Below are 18428 nucleotides of genomic sequence, written 5' to 3' on the forward strand. Positions count from 1 at the left end.
TGGCGTGACCTCTGCTGCTACCACTGCCAGTCAAGGTATGCCTATGGCTTGAACAATCAAACAATGCTTCTAAAACTTACATTGCTGAAATTTGGGTGTAAAGGATGAGTTTATATAGGTTCATGGCCTAATCTTGTTCTGATGTATCAAATGCAATGGTTTGTTGGAGGCACATCAGAAATTCTCCACACCTTCTTTTCTGTTAGGTATCTCCACCTTTCTAGACATTTGGAATTTTTCATTCATTTATTTGCCATATTTACAAAATGCACTTTTTTAAGTGAATGAGAAAGGTATTTTTCATTTCAAAAATTGCTCTTTGCCTGTTATTAAATAGTATCCTTCAGGGAATCCATTTAGAAGAATTGAACATAATGTGCTAAAGAAAAGTTTGTGAAAAAATGTGGAATTGACACTATCAGGGTTACACTCAAGTCCCTGACTTAAACTTTGGAGTTGTGGATTTTTCAGGTGGTTTCTGTACTGTAGCACCACTGGTATTCCCAAAGGCCATCTCAGAGGAAACAACTGACTTTATTTTTCACTCACTAAAGATGGCCAGAAGCCAGAGACTGCTTGAAGTTCCTGAGCTGGGGAGATAGAATCTGAGAAGCCATCATGGCTTTTATTCGTGGGGTGTGTGATGGACATGTGGATAATCATATGTAGTCTTTCCCTTTCCAGTGCTAAACATGTAAGAATGGTACAGGACATCTCAAAAGAGTTCATGCGTTTTTCTAAGCCTGAGGGGCAGAAGAGAGTGCCGATTGGTCTGTCTTGGTTAGAGAAGGGGCCTTATATGTATGAGAGCTGTTCCTTTCAAAGCACAATTTGTCTCCGCTTTTGACCATAATCCATTCCTGGAAATTCTACCATAAAGTAGTCACATTTTCCCATAAGAACATATCATAATTAGGCATTGGTCTCATTCCTGACCAAGAACCTGCCATTAAATAAACCATAGATGTGACAAAAATATATCATAAAAGTAAAGATGCAATGGCTATAAACCTCTGTAATAATTTTCAGGAATAAAATAGTGGTCTGTCATATAAATGGGCTTGGGTATACTGTACACATTGATTATATAAGAAATCTCAATGAACTGTAAAGTCTATATAATAACATAAAAAGTACAAATCTAGTGCATCGTAAATTTGACTTAAAACGAATATTCTCCCTATAATAAACATTAAGCATTTAATTAAGAATCATTTTTATTTCTTTTTTGGAAATTAGGAGGACATTTTAATATATGATTTGAGTGGCCCAGTTTCCTCGCATAGACCCAACTCTATGCCTTCTTATCTCAGAGAATATCCTAGTCACAAGTAGAGGCACTTCAGAAAACACCCCAGTGACCTTGACAAAGAATCATTGAATGGGGAATAGATATTATAAAGGATGATATAGGTTCTATGGAATGCTGAATGGACTGATGGTTATGTTGCAAGGAGTGAGGGCTGAGAGCTGTGTAGGTGTAGTTCTGATCCTTGAGCTTGCCTTAAACTCCATCGTGTCTCCCTTCAGTAACACATCCCGTGTTTATCCAATGCTCTCCTGCTTAGTTACTTGGAACATCTCTACCTTCAGTAAACATATGGTGATCTTTTGTTTTCCTTTAGAAGAATACACCAGGAGACTTGAAAGCTCTGCTATTTTCTTAACAAAGCAAAAACTTTATAAATCGGCTCATTTAAAAAAAAATATAGCCTTTGAGTATATATGTTAGGGTAATACTGTGCTTTTTGGTTCATTGCTTCTAGTATCTGGAGCAATGCCTGGCATATAGTTAGTGCACAGTAAACATTTCCAGAAAAGAAAGAAAGAGGAAGAAGGAAGGAAAGAGAAAGAGGAGAAAGAGAAAAAGAAAAACACAAATTTCTCAAATAACAGCTTTAACTACCTCAGAGCTCCCAGGACAAACCTTATCGTATGCTTACAGAGAAGATGCCTTGAGGAGGTCAGGAAACTGGAGCCCAGAAATGGTCCAGCAAAAGAACAACCTGGTCAGTTCAAATTCAGCACAGGAAGACACAGGAAATCAGACTAGTGGAATAATCCAGAGTTGCACACTAAGAATCAATATGATTCAAAGGATGAAACGAGATACTTATCCTCTGCTCCCCTTTTGTCATTCACCCTCCCTAGGTCATTGTATCTGTTCCACTTTATCTCATCCATTTCCACTTCTGCTGTTACCCAGTGATTCCTAAACCTGGCTTTCCAGCTTAATCTCTCGTCTCAGCCCCAGATACTTACACCTCAATTATTTACTGGATACACATCCGTTTGTCCCAAAGGCACTTGAATTCACCTTATTTAAAACTAAGTTAATATCCTTTCTCACTCCAAACTTTAGTATCTTTCTTTTCTTACTTTCTTGGTGAAAAGCTAAAACCTTCATTCATTGTATTTTCATAAGCAGAAGAGAGGGAAGAGGTATGTCTGAACAAGTTTGAATCCTTTTCACTGTTACCATCCTATCTTAGCTTCCAGATGAAAGGAATTCAGCACCAGAGTCTTGGCTAGCAGATCCCATTTTGTTGGTCCTCTCTCTGCTGGAAGCAATTTCTTAAGAGCTACACATATTGGCAATTATACATTTTTGGAATAAGGCCTTTACGTTGTATATCATTGTGCTTTCATTATGCTTTAAGTTTTATGGTGTCCGAATGGACGTCAGAATACTGTGTCAGAGTGGATGTCAACATACTGTGTAAAAATAGGTAGCAAGTCAATGAAAGTGATGTGTAGAAAATCTCTTGGTTGACATCAAGTCTTTTTTGTCATATCAAAATGTAAGAGTGATAGTACTTCATGTTAATTTGTTGAGACTATGATAATCAGTGGATTTGTAATGCTCTAACACTTAAAATGGTTTTCATTGATACAAATTTGTATTTACTGTTGAATATATGAGCTTCTTGGTAGTATTTGGACCATACAGATAAATAATATAAATCCGTGAACACCTGTCTGTGCTTACAAAATTATGCAGTCTTATACACAAAAACATACTATAAAGGCAGCAGCATATATTTATCTAATAGTAGGCATTGGTGTGACCAAGTGGAAGAATGAAAAGTGATATTTTATTTTATTAAAAATTTTTTAATTTAAATTTTACTTAATATACAGGGTAATATTGGTTTCAGGAGTAGAGTTCATGATTCATCACTTACATACAAGATCTGATGCTCATCCCGAGTGCCCTCTTTAATACTCATTGACCATCTTGCCTATCCTCCACCTATCTCCCTCCATCAACCCTCAGTTTGTTCTCTATCATTAGGGGTCTCTTATGATTTATTTCCCCCTCTGCTTTTTTACCCCTTTCCCACATGTTCCTATGTTTTGTTTGTTTCTTTTTTTTTAAAGATCTTATTTATTTATTCATGATAGACACAGGGAGAAAGAGAGAGGCAGAGACACAGGCAGAGGGAGAAGCAGGCTCCATGCCGGGAGCCCGACGCGGGACTCGATCCTGGGACTCCAGGATTGTGCCCTGGGCCAAAGGCAGGCGCTAAACCTCTGAGTCACCCAGGGATCCCCATGTTTTGTTTCTTAAATTCCACATATGAGTGAAATCATATGGTATTCGTCTTTCTCAGATTGACTTATTTCACTTACCATAATATGTTCTAGATCCATTCACATCATTACAAATGTCAAGACTTCATTCTTTTTGATGGCTAATATTCCATTATGTGTGTGTGTGTCTCTCTCCCCTCTCTATATATAAATAAAATCTTCATTCATCAGTTGTTGGACACTTGGGCTCTCTATAGTTTGGATATTGTTGATAATGCTACTGTAAACATCAGGGTGCATATACCCCTTTAAATCTATGTTTGTATCATTTGGGTAAATACCTAGTAGTACAATTGCTAGATCACACGGTAATTCTGTTTTCTGAGGAACCTCCATACTGTTTTCCAGAGTGGCTGCACCAGTTTGTGTTTCCACCAACAGTGCAAGAGAGTTACCCCTTCTCTGCATGCAAAGAGATATTTTAAATGGTAATATTCTAAAGACATATTCAAGCAAATATTCCATTCACCACAATGGGCATTTTGAATTACTTAAGAATAGTTGGCTTTTATGGTCAATTGGCTCTAGCTGTGTTACTGGTAATAAGCCATAAGTCTTTATACATCACTTTTTAAGACTTCCAGAGATGAAATTTTAAGGTAAAGAGAATATGTAAGAATTTATATAGCATGACAATATTATTGTAATTGTTATTAATTAACAAGGGGTAGCAAAATGATGAATTGCTGGAATTCACTAAATTGAGGATAACTCCCTTTGTGCTTGAGCCAATTATTTCTAAACCAGAGTACCCAGAGGAGACAGTAATACCCAAGGCCAAGATACCATAAAAATGGAGAAAAATCACTCGTGGGACATTCTAGCAGTGGCAGGTGTTTTGAAATTACAATCCTACTTAAAGAGTAAGTGAAAATGAACTTGACCAATTTCTCAGAAAGCTCACTTTGTATCTTGGTCGGCGAGTGTGGAGACAGATTGCCTGTGTTCTCATCCCTCATGGGATCTTGTGCAAGTTGGTTACCCCCATCAAGCCCCTATTTCTTCATCTTTAAAATTAGTATGAAGGAGTTACCCTTGAGCTCTTGGGCTAAGACAGTGAATGTAAAACTGCTGACAGAGTGCCTGAATGTTAGTTGATATTATTTCATGCATTATGTATTATTCTGTTAATATAATGTATAATGCAACAATTATTGTATACTTATAGATTGTCGTACCTAGTGCTGCTATGACAAAATACCATAAACTGAGTGGCATAAACAAAAGACATTTATTGCTCACAGTTTTAAAGGCTAAGAAGTCCAAGATCAAGATGTTGGCAGGTTGAGTTTCTGGTGAGGGCCCTTTTCCTGGCTTGCAGACAGCTGCCATCTTGCTGTATTCTCACATGGCAGAGAGAGAAAAAACTCTGGCATCTCTTCCTCTTCTTAAAAGGGCACTGAGTCCATCATGGGTGCTTTACCCCCAGGACCTCCTCCTCTAAATCTAATTACCTCCCAAGGGCCCTATCTCCAAATACCATCACATTTTGGAGTTTGGGCTTCAACATACGAATTTCAGGGGGGCATATTCATTGCATAACATATATGATGTACTAAATAATAAAAATAACTAAACAACTAATATTTGTTGTTTTTAATAAATTTTGGGATTATCAGTGTTGAGGTCTGCAGTTGAATGAAATGACATCTAGTGTTACATTAGAATAATTAGCATTTTTTAGTCGTTAGTTTGCCCCTTCTGTGAGTGATTTGAAGGATATGATGATTTGAAGGATCACACATTACCAAAAATGGGTTAAGTGTGTATATAATAATTAAAAAGAAACTTGGGCATACATTATTGGGAAAAAAAAATCTTGTAGTAAATGCATTTTTTGAGTTCCAGATGTAAGCCCCATCATGAAGGATTATTATTATCTTAAGAGATCTTTCTTTCTGAGTGCTATCAGTTGGGAAACTCTGGATTGGTCTCATAGGGCTTGAAAATACAAGATCTTTGCAATTCTCATACTCTGGGTGAAATGTAAGCAGTTCTTCAAAGGATTTAATGACAGGAATAAATTAAAGAGACTTCATTTCAAACCAACAACTGATTAACATTGGAAGCTTAAACACGACTGTAGGTCACTAATTTACTAATAGTCTCTTTAAAGGCACACGTAAGCATTAGAAGATTAAGCATGTATTGAAATGAGAGATAAATTGAATAAATTTCCAATAAACAGGAAATCCTGATGCTAGAAGAGCTCAGTTATGTTTAGCAACAGGGATGAAGACCAGATAGTTGTGATGAGGAAGGTTGATCCAGGCAAGTAGGATTATCTGTTTCAAGAATGGGAGAAGGGGAAGGGGTGTATAGGTGTTTGATGAATGAAAGAATGAATGATGAAGGGATGCTGACTGGGATCAGTTTGGGAGAATAGCTATATTTATACTCCTATCAGTGGCTTTGGATAAGGAAAGGAACCTGAATTGGGAGAGATCCCAAATCTTGAAAGAAGAGCTGGGAACAGGTAGGACAGATGGGACATATGGACCTTTCTACAGGGTCTTCACAGTCATCAGTAATTACAAGTTCCATTTCCTGATTGGTAGCTCCTGGGGGGAGGGTTGGGGGGCATTGTTCCCTGCTATCAGTGGCTTTGGATAAGGAAAGGAACCTGAATTGGGAGAGATCCCAAATCTTGAAAGAAGAGCTGGGAACAGGTAGGACAGATGGGACATATGGATCTTTCTACAGGGTCTTCACAGTCATCAGTAATTACAAGTTCCATTTCCTGATTGGTAGCTCCTGGGGGGAGAGTGGGGGGCATTGTTCCCTGCTGATAAAGTTTAATGTCAAGTGTAGACTGATTTGCTTTACCTCCAGGCCCTTTTTTCGCAACTTAGAGATGGCGGCTGTTTTTCTGTCAGACACAAGCTTCACTTAATGACTGTGTAGTTTATTACCCGGTAGGTCATATCCTGTATATTTTAAGAACAAACACCTCAGAGACTGTGACTTGGTGGAAGGAGATGACATGTGTCACTGCTGTTATTTTCACTACAGCCTGGTGGAAAAACTAATTACCTTTTCATCTGGGCAAATTCAGAGGTCAGTTTACCACTAGTATATCACTACATGACAGGGAACATGGGTAATTAGGTGGGATGTGTAACCTGGATATTCCATGGATCTCATTACATCTTATTTAGAAAGGCTATAATTTGATTGGTGGAAAATTAAGGCATCTTCTCATGGGTCATTTTATCTTTCTGCAATAATAATTCTTGGCTTGATTAAAAATTGATCCAGTGTCTTCAAGTGAATTTATTATTGCTGCAATCTATCACCCCCAGACAGATAATCTGGTTCCCATCTTTATCTGATTTGAAAAATCTGTCACTTATTATGTGTTGTTTTTTTTCAATCATTTAAATTGATAGCATTCTAGGAAGGCGTTTGCAACCTCAGGTTTCTTGGAGGAAAGCTTGCACAGAATGTGGTGCATTCTTTTATGGTAAAGGATTGGATAATCTGTCAATTTTAATAAATCGATTTGAATCGGTCTGTGGCAACATTTTTGCTATTAAAAATAATCAAACCCCATTTTGAGGAATGAGAACAATTGAAAGATAGTTGGAGGGCAGACTGCTTTTGCTTCTTTTCTACTGTTTTCTTTTGTTGAACCAAAGGACTTTAATTCTTTTAAAGATTCCAAGATTGCAAAACTTAACATGAATCCCAGAGAGTCAACAAAAAATATGTTTTATGTCTCTCAAGAAATTATAGAACATCAATCCATATGCGGGAAAAATATTTTGAGTTAATTTAGGCATTCAAAGAAACATAATAAATTCAATATTCACATTTATAGATTCTCTGAGCTTATAGTACAAGTGCAATAGAAGATCTAAAATGTGTAAACATTGAATGTATTTTTTTTACCTCTACTAATAATTATCTTTTATTAAGTACTTACTATATGTAGGTTAAGAACAGAAGTGTTTTATGTGGCTTAGTTTAGGCATCAGAGCAGCTCATTGGGTGGGATTTAGGCATATTTAGTGATATAGTCACACAGGTGGTAAGCAGGACCATGAGGGTTTGAATTTTGGTGGTCTCAGGAGCACACTCATTGCCACCACCATGCTGCTGCTTGCCTTAGAATTACCTTTCTGAGGACAGAAGGAAGTCTTTAAGCATAAAGCCAACCATTTCAATAAAGTAGTTAATGGGTATTTATTAAGGGCTTGCTATAATTAAAGCATTATTTAGGTACTTGAGAGATACAAAAAATAATGACCAGATTTTCATTAAGATATAAACAGGAAAAAAGTTAAGTAATAGAAATGTTAAAAGATAACAGTGCAACACTATCACATAAGAGCGATTTATCCTAAACTGCTAACAGAGGGCTGGGGCTGAAGGGGTTCAGAAGAGAGCCAACAATTGTAGGCACAAGGATCCTGGACTACTTCTTGGAGGAGGAGGGTATTGTTCTATGTCTTGAAGAATCTCGTATAGAATCTAGAGAAGTAGGGAGAAGGGCAGTGGTTTTCTACATGGGAGGAACAGTGTGAGAAAGCATGGAAATGGGAAGGAGTTGGATGATTTGGGGAACAAATGCTTGAAACAGAAGATAAAAGATTGTGGCAGGATGGAATAAAAGCTGATAGGTAGGATATTTGGGGCCAGGTGACCTTGAACACCAAGTTGAGAAGAGGGGAATTTGTTTAAGGGGCTGGCACAAGACATTGGAAGCTTTGGTGCAAAAGGGGGTTTGAATGGAATAGACCTTAAGTGTGTGAGTTGAACATAGGACAAACTAGAGGTTAGAGACGCTGGTCATGTCAGAGGGCTGTTCATTCACCTGCTGTGGACAGCAGACAGTTTGTGGCCTGGGGAAAGGTGGAGCGAAGGTCTTCAGAAGCATCAGACTGAGGCTGATGTGACATTGTCTCATGACTAGGGCCTGTAAAATTGGTGCTGTATGTCCTGTCTCAGCGCCCCACAGCCATGCATTCTATGTTCTGTATGTTGAATATTTGCACCCTGACTTCCCCTCTCATTCTAATTGTTCTCTCAGCTTTGATGCTCCTGGTGCTGTCCTTGCCCAGCCTGATTTTAGCCTCATGACTTGGCATTCCTTTTCTGGGCACTTCTTTGGCTGCCTTTCAGCCCTGACCAGATTCTCTGCCTCCATCTATTACTCTGGTGTATTGCAACTCACAGCTCACAACCCTGGTGGCCTCCTGTGCCTGTGGGCCTCATCGACCTCAACCAGAGCTGGGGAGAGCAGTTAGGAGGTAATTGCCATAAAAATAGATCACGAAGTGGTAGGCACTGACAGTAGGTGTTGACAGTAGGGCTTTAGAGGAAGAGACAGTTACCCTAATATGTAAGAAAGTTTTTATTAAAAAAATTTTAGGTCACCTCCAGGATCTTAGATACATAAGTCTTTTATGGGATTAATGGATGATTTATTATTATATTTTTTAAGATTAATGTATACTTTAATCCAGTTTATAGATTTTATTTCAACAAAAGTGTGAAATTTAGGTTTTATTCATTCATATATTCATTTAAAGAATCTTTTATTGATAGCTTAGATTCTAATATAAATCCAACATATTTTACATCTGGACAACTGAAAACCTCTTAAGGTTTTTTTTTTTTTTAAGATTTACTTACTAATTTGAGAGAAAGGAAGAGAACACTCAGCCATGCTAACACACTAGTGGAGGGAGGGACAGAGGGAGAGAATCCTCAAGCAGACTCTGCTGAGCACCGAGCCTGACGTGGGGCTTAATCCCACAACCCAAGACATTATGACCTGAGCTAAAACCAAGAGTCATTTACCTGACTGAGCCACCTAGATGCCCCAAAAGCTTCTTAAGTTTTATAGTATGTTACAGTTTACATAATGTTTTCAACCATATTTATTCAACTTGAGGATAACTCTCTTGGTAGGTACTGCTACTCCATTTTTCAGGAGAAGAAAATGAAGTTTGGATTCCTGCCAATTTGTCAATTGTGGGATTTGAGAATTGAACACAGGCTTTCTGCCTCTAAGAGCAGTGTTTTCCCACTGTAATACAATTGCTTACAAAATTATGTTGGTCTGGTGGAGTGACTGTGGCCTCTCCAAGCCCAGACTGCTGGTAGTGAGACTAGGGTATCTTATTGGTGAGTTGAAGAATGGGGCAGTGGGCTGGGAAAAGGCAGGCTCTGCCAAGGGAACTAACAGGCTGTAGGGTGACCTTAATAGGGATAGTCAAAGAATATAGCAGACTTGGCCTTGGTTATGTTAGGCCCATTGCATGGCTTCAGCAGTAATTACGTGGAAGACAGTTCGATGAGATTTTGGGAGGGCTGCAGTTGGGTGAGTATGTGGTTGCCAGGGACTCCAGGGCAATGAGACCAACTCCAGTCTCATCAACTAGCCTGGCAGGGCTCTCAAATTGCTGTCAGACATGGGGACCCTGGCTCAGATGCTGGATGGAGCTGAGATGGCTGATTGAAGGACATCAGTAGTGGCCAGTGGGCAGGGCCAGGCATGGCCAGGGGCCCCAGTTAGGTTGGGCCCCAAGAGCTTGGCTTTTCTCCTTGTTTTCTTACTGCAGTGTTCATCAGCCAGAGTCCCTGCATTTACCATGTTTGGGTTTTGAGATTATTCCTTCTCATAAACTGCAGTTACTGTTTTCAGTTCCATGACCTTGCTGGCAAGTGGCTCAACTGATGACCTGATATTTTTACTAGGCTCTCAGCTCCACAGAGGGTGCTAAACATTATGGGCTGTGATGTTCAGAACTGGATTCTCGAGCCCCTGAGAATCCCAGGAAGCCTGTTGCTACTGGCTTTTCTTCCTGTTCTTTTTGTATCTGATCCCCCCAGTAAGCCCTTCAAGTCACATAGACAATGCTGTTTGCTTAATTGTGAGAGCACACTAATATGTGTATAATGATACCTTCCACATATTTGCTGCTTTACACTTTTCAAAGCGCTTCCGCATAAATTATTATTTGGAATAGTTGTAGGATCTTGGGTAGGTAGATTGGAGGATATTTTAATTTTCATTTCATACATGGAGAAACTGAGGCTCCAATGCCATAAAAAGGAGAGCAACAGAACTGAGTTATGCTGGTGACCTTCCTGATGTGCAGGCACGTGTCTGCCCAACATATGCGCTCCCTTTTTGGATTTTCTCTGTTAGATTCTCCAAAGAAAATTCAGGCTTGGGATTTTATTTTATTTTTTAATTTTTTAAAAAGGATTTTATTTATTTATTCACAGAGAGAGAGGGGCAGCGATGTAGGCAGAGGGAGAAGTAGGCTCCCCGCGGGGAGCCTGATGCGGGACTCCATCCCAGGACCCCGGGATCATGACCTGAGCTGAAGGCAGGCGTTCAACCACTGAGCCACCCAGATGGCCTCAGACTTGGGATTTTAATAGGATGAACTGAGGTAGTAGGGAGCCCTACTCTTACCCTTCTACATTAGCTTTTTAAGAATGCTGAAGATAAGGATGATGATGAGAAATCAGCTAGAAGATGTGCCCATTCAAAGTCTTTCATGTAGCTCTTGGAATTTCAACAGAATTCATTAAGAATCAACAAGAATTCCAGATGACCTAAGGTCTTCTAATATGCCAGCCATTCATCTAAGGAAACAGAGCTAAATTACTTGTACCTGAAATAAAGCCTTTTGCAAAACAAAGAGTATATACACACTCTCACCTGAGCCCGGCAGTTACACTCAACAGTGGCAGTTATTATAAATGGCTATATTCCTACAGCAACCCTGGAGAAAGAATGAAAGAAAATTGTGCAACCAATTTAATGAGGTGTGTGTGTAAGAGGGATGGTTAGCAATTTGTCTTTAACAATCTTGTTATACAGCAAGAGGCTCTGAGGGGAAAGAGAGAAAAAGAAAGAGACCGGGAGTCAATGCTCTATTTTCTAACAATCCTCAAGAGAAAGGAGATAAAGACCAAGAGAATTCACTGAGCAAATGTTTTCTCTCTGGCAACAAATGCAGGCTCTGTGTTTGCAGAATCACTAGGCAGTACGAACCGAGAAGGGTTATAAATCTGGATTTAACAAAGGTTTCACCTCAGCAGTAATAGAGTTAGAGGGTGAAAGGTTGCATCTTGTTCAACCTTCTCTGGAATCATTTTCTATAATACTGGAGAGTAATTTTGTGGCATTTCTGGAAGTTCAATTGAATGAAAAGAAATCTCATTTGGTACTTGAACCACTGTTACCAAGGTAGATCCGTAGAACTGACTAGCTGAGTACCCAGTAAAGTTCAGATGAAAAGGCAGGAAACCATTTTAATTGCAACATGTGCCTCCAATCATGTGTGTTCCCATGTTCCCAGTGGGGTGATATAATATGGAGGGATACTTAATTGAGCTTTTTAAAAAGGAGAACCCCTTTTAATAGGGACCTCATCTTGAGCTCATGTTTAGAAGGCATTTCAGACCAGGAGCTGCTATGGTACATTTTCCCCTGCTACTTAGTGGCATTTGGGTTCATAAAATTCTAATCAGTTATTAAGTTGGTTAATTCAGAAATTAAATGATAACTGAGAAACTTATATTTCTGGCCTTTTTCAAAAGACTCAAGGAGGTTCAGAAAGATGTTTACCATACAATCTCTATTAGTTCACACTCTTCGGTTCCCAGTGAGAAAAAGACACCCAGTGGAAGTATCAGGTAGGTAATTCAAGAGACTTCTCCTTTTAACTTCACAATCATCATTGCTTTCTCAGGCCATTTGTAATATATAATATTCATCAAAGTCAAGATACTCTCTGTTGTAAAAGGACTATTACTGTATATATCATTTGCATAAAGAAAAAGTATCCAAGATGGGAAGCCTAATAGGAGACTGTTACATAAAGGCATGATACCAAAGAGCTACTTACCATGAAAGGGTAAAGGAAAATTCTCCAGAAGGGCCAGCAAGGAAACCTGCATGTCTCAGCCTTGGGCCTCTGGGGGGAGTAGAAAACCCAAATCTCTCTGAGAATTTGAGCCAGAAGCTGGTACACAGGTCTTGCAGTCTGAATTCACATTAGTGGTGTGGTCCAGGACCTCAAGCAAAGAAATTAATTTCAGGTGCACTCAGATAGCTCTTCGCTAACAGAAACAAATATGCCAATCCTCTCTGGAAGAATTCAAGCCCAGAGATTATATGATCTCACTGATTGCATAACACATTCTGATTTCAGGGATGTTAAAATGTGAGAATGAAACGTGTAAGAATTGATGAAGAACAGTAATAATAATAATAATAACTTTAATGACTAACCTATTAACATAATTTAATGTAATTATTTTTTTGCCTTTTCTGTGGACACTGGAATGTTTCTCAACCTTTTGTAAAGTTTTGATTAGAAGCATCTGTAAAATATTCCTCTTTGTATTCTGTATAAAGAAGATTGCTATGCATACTTAGTTCTCAGAAAGTTCCATGTTCTCTTTCCTAATCAAATTGCTTTCCAAAGGCTCTCCTGTAAAAAGTGAGGTGACCCTAACTGAACCCATTTCCAGCTGACTTAAAGGAAACACATAGTTCATGTACTCCCCCAACATCCAAGGGTTAGGTCCAGATCTCATCAGGACCTAGACTTGCTCATCCCTTGGTTCTACTTTTTCCATGCATCCTGGATTCAAACTTGGGTTCCACACAGAGCTCCCAGTACCTCCAGACTTATCATCCTCCATGTTGGCGATCTTAGCAGAAAACGGGGTTCTCCTTTCTTCCATCAAAAATATCAGAATTGAGCCTCATAGGTTGGTTTGCTCATGGGTCCATCCCTGGGGCAAGAAGTGGGATTTGGCTACCTCATGCCATAGGGACCGACAGTGACAAGGGGTGATTCTCAGCAGGGGTATGATTACCAAGACAAGAGGGTTTAGATGTTAGCTAAGATAGAAGTAATCAGTTATGTGCTAGAAACAAAAGAGGTCCACTCCGTGTCTTCTCTGTGCTAAGGAAGTGCAATCTATTTGTGGAGATAAGCTTAATTATGTAAAATGGAAATTTAAGGTATAAAGTAAAATTCAAGATAGGTAGGTGAGAGATGTGACAAAATTAATATGTGACAAGTGCCACGAAAGGTACAAATTGGGGACACCTGGGTGGTTCAGCGGTTGAGAGTCTGCCTTTGGCTCAGGGCATGATGCTGGGGTCCTGGGATCGAGTCCCACATCGGGCTCCCTGCAGGGAGCCCTGCTTCTCCCTCTGCCTGTGTCTGTTTCCTTCTCTGTGTGTCTCGTGAATAAATAAATAAATAAATAAATAAATAAATCTTTAAAAAAGAAAAAGTACAAATTGTAAGAACTCAAAGGAGAGGTGACTAGACTAGAAGAGGTGACTAGACTGGGTGACTCGGGAAGATGATGAAAGATGGGGGGAGAGGGAAGCAGGTGAGAAAGAGCAAAAACAATGCCTTGTGGGGAGGGTTAAGCAAGGTAGTGATATTATACTAATTCTGGAGACTTGGTCAGCTTTATTTGTGCCTAGGGTTATAAGGTATGTATGCCTATACTTCTGAGAGGTGCTCGCCACTGTTTTTATTCCTGGCCAGAGAGCATATTCTGTAACACGAGAACTTCCTCAGGATGGAGAAGACTGCTGGGATGAAGAGATTTTTGGGGTCTGATTCTGATCCCATCTCAAACTGCCACGTGACTTGAGGGAAGCATTTAACTTCTCTTGAACCCTGCCTCAAAATGGCAATGATTTACCCATCATATCTGTCTCACAGGGTTGTAAGGATTCAAAAATAGTGTTTGTGAAGATCTTTTGATACTTTATGAAAGTGATACAAAGCAAGGTATTATCTATGGCATTCAGACTGGTGCTGGTCTAAGTAAAAATCTGTGCCCTGCTTGTTTTATCTTTTATTTATATTAGTGTTGTTCTAGAAATTGTGAAAATAAAGAATTAATTTATGTGAGTTACTAGAAATATGAAAATGGGGAGTAGAACCTCTGACCCATAAATTAATCAGCTTTCCCTAGAGCCAGTTTATCTAAGTCAGGCAGTGTATTTCTAGATTGTAGTAAAGTCCTTTCTTCCCTCCCTCCCTTTCTCCCTGGTTCTGTCTCTGGTCTTCCTTTCATTCATCCGTCTCCATCCATCCATCGATCCATCCATCTGATGTTGAGTTTGGACACATTATCTAGCATATGAGGAAAATGGAATTAAAGGCAACTAATTTAGGATTATGTGCATTATTGCTAAATAATTTGTTTTCAAAGATTGAGAACACAATCAAAAGCAGAAAACATTGTTATGACTATGGAGAGTCTTATAGGACTTTAAGAGCATCATTATGAGCAGTTATTACTATTGTCTTACAGATGTATAGATATGTTGGTTAACAGAGAGGTGTGATTAGTGTCAGTACAAGAAAACTTGCATTCATTGTAAAACAAAACAAATAAGAAAATGGATCCAAAAATGGTATCAGAAAAATGGCATCAGAAAAATGGTTTTCCTGAATCTAAGGATCTTGCTTTGGATTCCCCATTGGATTCAGTACAAGATTTCAGGGTTTGGCTTTCTCTACCTTCTTCCTTAGATAGAGGCTTAGGAGAAATGATAAAGTTAAGAAAATTTTTAAGTGTCTGTTTACCTGTGCATAGAATATTGGTGACATTTTTTTTGCATTTATAATTGAGGAAATTTGTGGGAGGCCAAGTCTCCACAGAAATTGTAAAAATATGGCAACTTCCTAATGAAATCTCTTCTCTTAGGGAAAAGGAGCGTTTAACTGGTCCCATATGTTTTCCAGGGGGCATCTCTTTCCCTGTCACTTCCCCCAGCCATTTCTCATCTTTTGTGATAAAAAGGAAAGAAACATGATTTTAGGGAGGGCCTAAATATTAAGCATTCCTTCCCCTGATCCATCCTAATGGAGTTGTATGTAGATATTAGAGGTGTTTTTTTTTTTTTTTTTTTTGGTTATTTCTGTCACTTAGAATTTCTCCATTAATGGAGTCTCTGAAGACATTTTAGGAATGAATAGTATCTTTTATCTAGTTGGAATATGCATGGGATTCCCATCAAATCTGTCCTCATGTGACTCTAAGCAGACAGCCAGTAAGATTTCCTCTTTCAAGTCTCTGTCAGGAATAAATACTCAGTTCTTCAGTTGTGCCTAGATGAAAACCTGATAGTGGATGCTTTGCTCTGAAAGCAGACTGTGGCCCAGCTGTTCTGTGGTTTATGAATTTTTTAGCAAGGCTGGGGCTGGCGGCTGAGCCAGCATTGGCTGAGTTTGGGCATACGCTGGGGGTTTGATTATTTCAAGCAGGGGTTAGAAAAACCTGGCAGTGTTTTCTGGGTTTCCCCTCTGAGGTTTGGAGATTTGTTCAACTTTTGTTCAAAGCCAAGCTCAGAAAATGGAAAATGGGAGAAGCCAAGTGAATCTAGAAACTTGAGAGCTGGACCAGTCCAGTGTGATGTTCCTGTAAACTGTATGGAAAGGAGGCCCTGCGAGGCCCAGTTCTGCACCCTCCAGGAGGTGGCAGCTATCTATAAGGGATGTGCCACTCTGAACATCGTTTTCCTGGTAGAGAAACCAGTGTTTGGGTTTCTGCATCTAGTAAAGGCTGACTTTCTCTGTCAGGTCTCACTTGAGGCATGCTAGGGAAAGGAGTAGGGAAAATCAGTTTGAGCCAAGGAGAGAGCCAGGTCTTAGCAGTTGAGAGAAGGTAGCGTTGCAGAACCCTGAAGTTATCCAGAGAGTCGTTAGTGCGGCGTTTTCTTTTCTGTATTTCACCTGTATGCAAGGCCTCTGAGAGCTGGAGGCCATATTTTTATATCTTGTCCCAGTTTTTCAATTTGGTGAGTTTTGGCGTTGGGATCAAGGAAAATACCAGATGTCACTACTGTTCACTGGCCACTGGGAAGTCAGGCTAGGAACCAGGAATTAAGACCAAGTCTTTCTACCTGGGGACTCAGAAACTGGGGTCCAAATAGACCAAAGTGAAGCAGAAATAACTTTTGCATCAATCCACTGAGAATGAGGGAAACAGTTGATCTGCTCTCAACTCTTACATAAGAGAGATTTAGCAATTACTGAAGTCTGGAGCCCATATCACACCTGTTGGTGACAGCTGGGGCTGGACATTGGCTGTGAAGTGCCCCAGGTAAATCTAATGAGCAGGGCTAATAACTGGCGCTCTGCACTCTTCATATCAGCCAGGTTATTATGGTGGCCAAATCTTCATGCTGTGCAGGCAGGCCAGGGTGCAGCTGTAGGGATGGGGTTGCTTTTTTATTTGGATGGTCAGGAAAGGCCTCGGTGATGGAATAAATCTTGAGTCTGGACGTGCTGAGTCATGTGGGGTGGGGTGGAGTGGAGGTGGGGGTGAGAGCATTCCAGGCAGTTTTGTACCCATTTCAGGATAGAAAGCTGGTTTCTGAAAGTGGGTGGGTTATGTGGGGAGTGAGAGATGGGGGAAGTGAGATGACATTTATGTTGCTGCTGGTTCAGGTAGGACTAGATAGTTCCCTTTAATGACTCATCAATGTGGAAAGAATCAGTTGGTTAGAAATAACCCAGTGGTTAAAAATAATCTAACTTATGCTATTTGTTAGCTAAACTAATATGAAATTAGAACTAAAGTTTAGTTTAAACATGGTGAGATTTCATAGGGTCCGGCACTAAGATGCATTTAAAGAGACAAGAAAAGAAACCGAGAAAGAAAAAACAGGGTTGCTGGTAGAGAAAGGGCAGTGTAGTCCCTTATTTGCTTGGCTTTGATGTGTGTCTGATAGAAGCTTGGGGAAGGAGCCCGTAGGCAGGTCATGGTTATGCTTTTGAAGGTGACCAGTGGCACAGACGTGTACCCCAAGTGTGACTGCTTTGTCGCCCTATGCCTAATTAGGTAAGCAAGGCGCTCATGGTGGAAATTATTTCATTTATTAGGTTCGAATGAAACCTGTGGGAATTGGTAAGATGTGATCTTAAATTAACATACTTCCTGCAGCACCTGCGATGTGGTATTATCAGAATTAATTAAACAGTTTGAAATCGCAGGCGCGGTGTCAGGTTGGGATAACCAGATGCCTAAGAGCCTGCATGCCTGGGCTGGGTCTCCAAACGCTGGAGAGTGCCTTGTACTCTCCCTCTCCCCACATCCTGACGGGTCTCGTTGTGGAGCCTTTGAAGCTTCTGTGGATGTGGTGGGGGATTCTATGGGGATGCATATAAACAAGTAAACCAGTGTTGCTCAAATTTTAATACTTTTCTAAGTATTGCCTGGGACGCCAACGATTTTCTGAAAGGGTAGACAGAAAGCCTCAGAGACCTGGCTTTGTTTTTCTCTCCTCTGAGGCTTCGATCAGTTTTAAGTTGTTTGGTGGAACAATAGGAGTCCAGCTTTGAAAGTCTCTTTCTCTCCCATCTGCTCGCAAAAGCTCTGTTACCCATGTGAAATGCATGTGTTGAAACTGTACAATGCTGCGTGCGCGCGCGTGCCTGTGCATGAGCTGGCGTGCAGTCCTTTTCTAGAAGTCACCTCAATTAGTAACTTGGAGATTTCAGCTGATCAACAAATTTGTTATTAAGGTTCTTTTGATTCGGAAGCCTGGTTTCCCTAAGGTGGGCAGTGGCCTAAGCGTGGCTTGGCTTTGTGGCTAAAATGCAGCTGTCCCTGTGTGTCAGCATTTGTCCCGAAAACAGGCCCCCGGTACCTAAGGAGTCTGATGTGTTTCAGCAAGCAAGGAAAGGGCAGGGGCCACGGATCAAAGACCGTGTGGTGTGCTGGAGCGCCGAGTTAGGCTCCAGCACCTTAGCTTTCCAGAAATCTTCTGCGTGTGCAGAAGCAGAGGGAAGTTGCCGGCCGCTGTGTTGTAGAAGTGTCTG

Source organism: Vulpes lagopus, chromosome 5 (genome assembly GCF_018345385.1).
Source record: "Vulpes lagopus strain Blue_001 chromosome 5, ASM1834538v1, whole genome shotgun sequence".
In the NCBI taxonomy this organism is placed as follows: Eukaryota; Metazoa; Chordata; class Mammalia; order Carnivora; family Canidae; genus Vulpes; species Vulpes lagopus.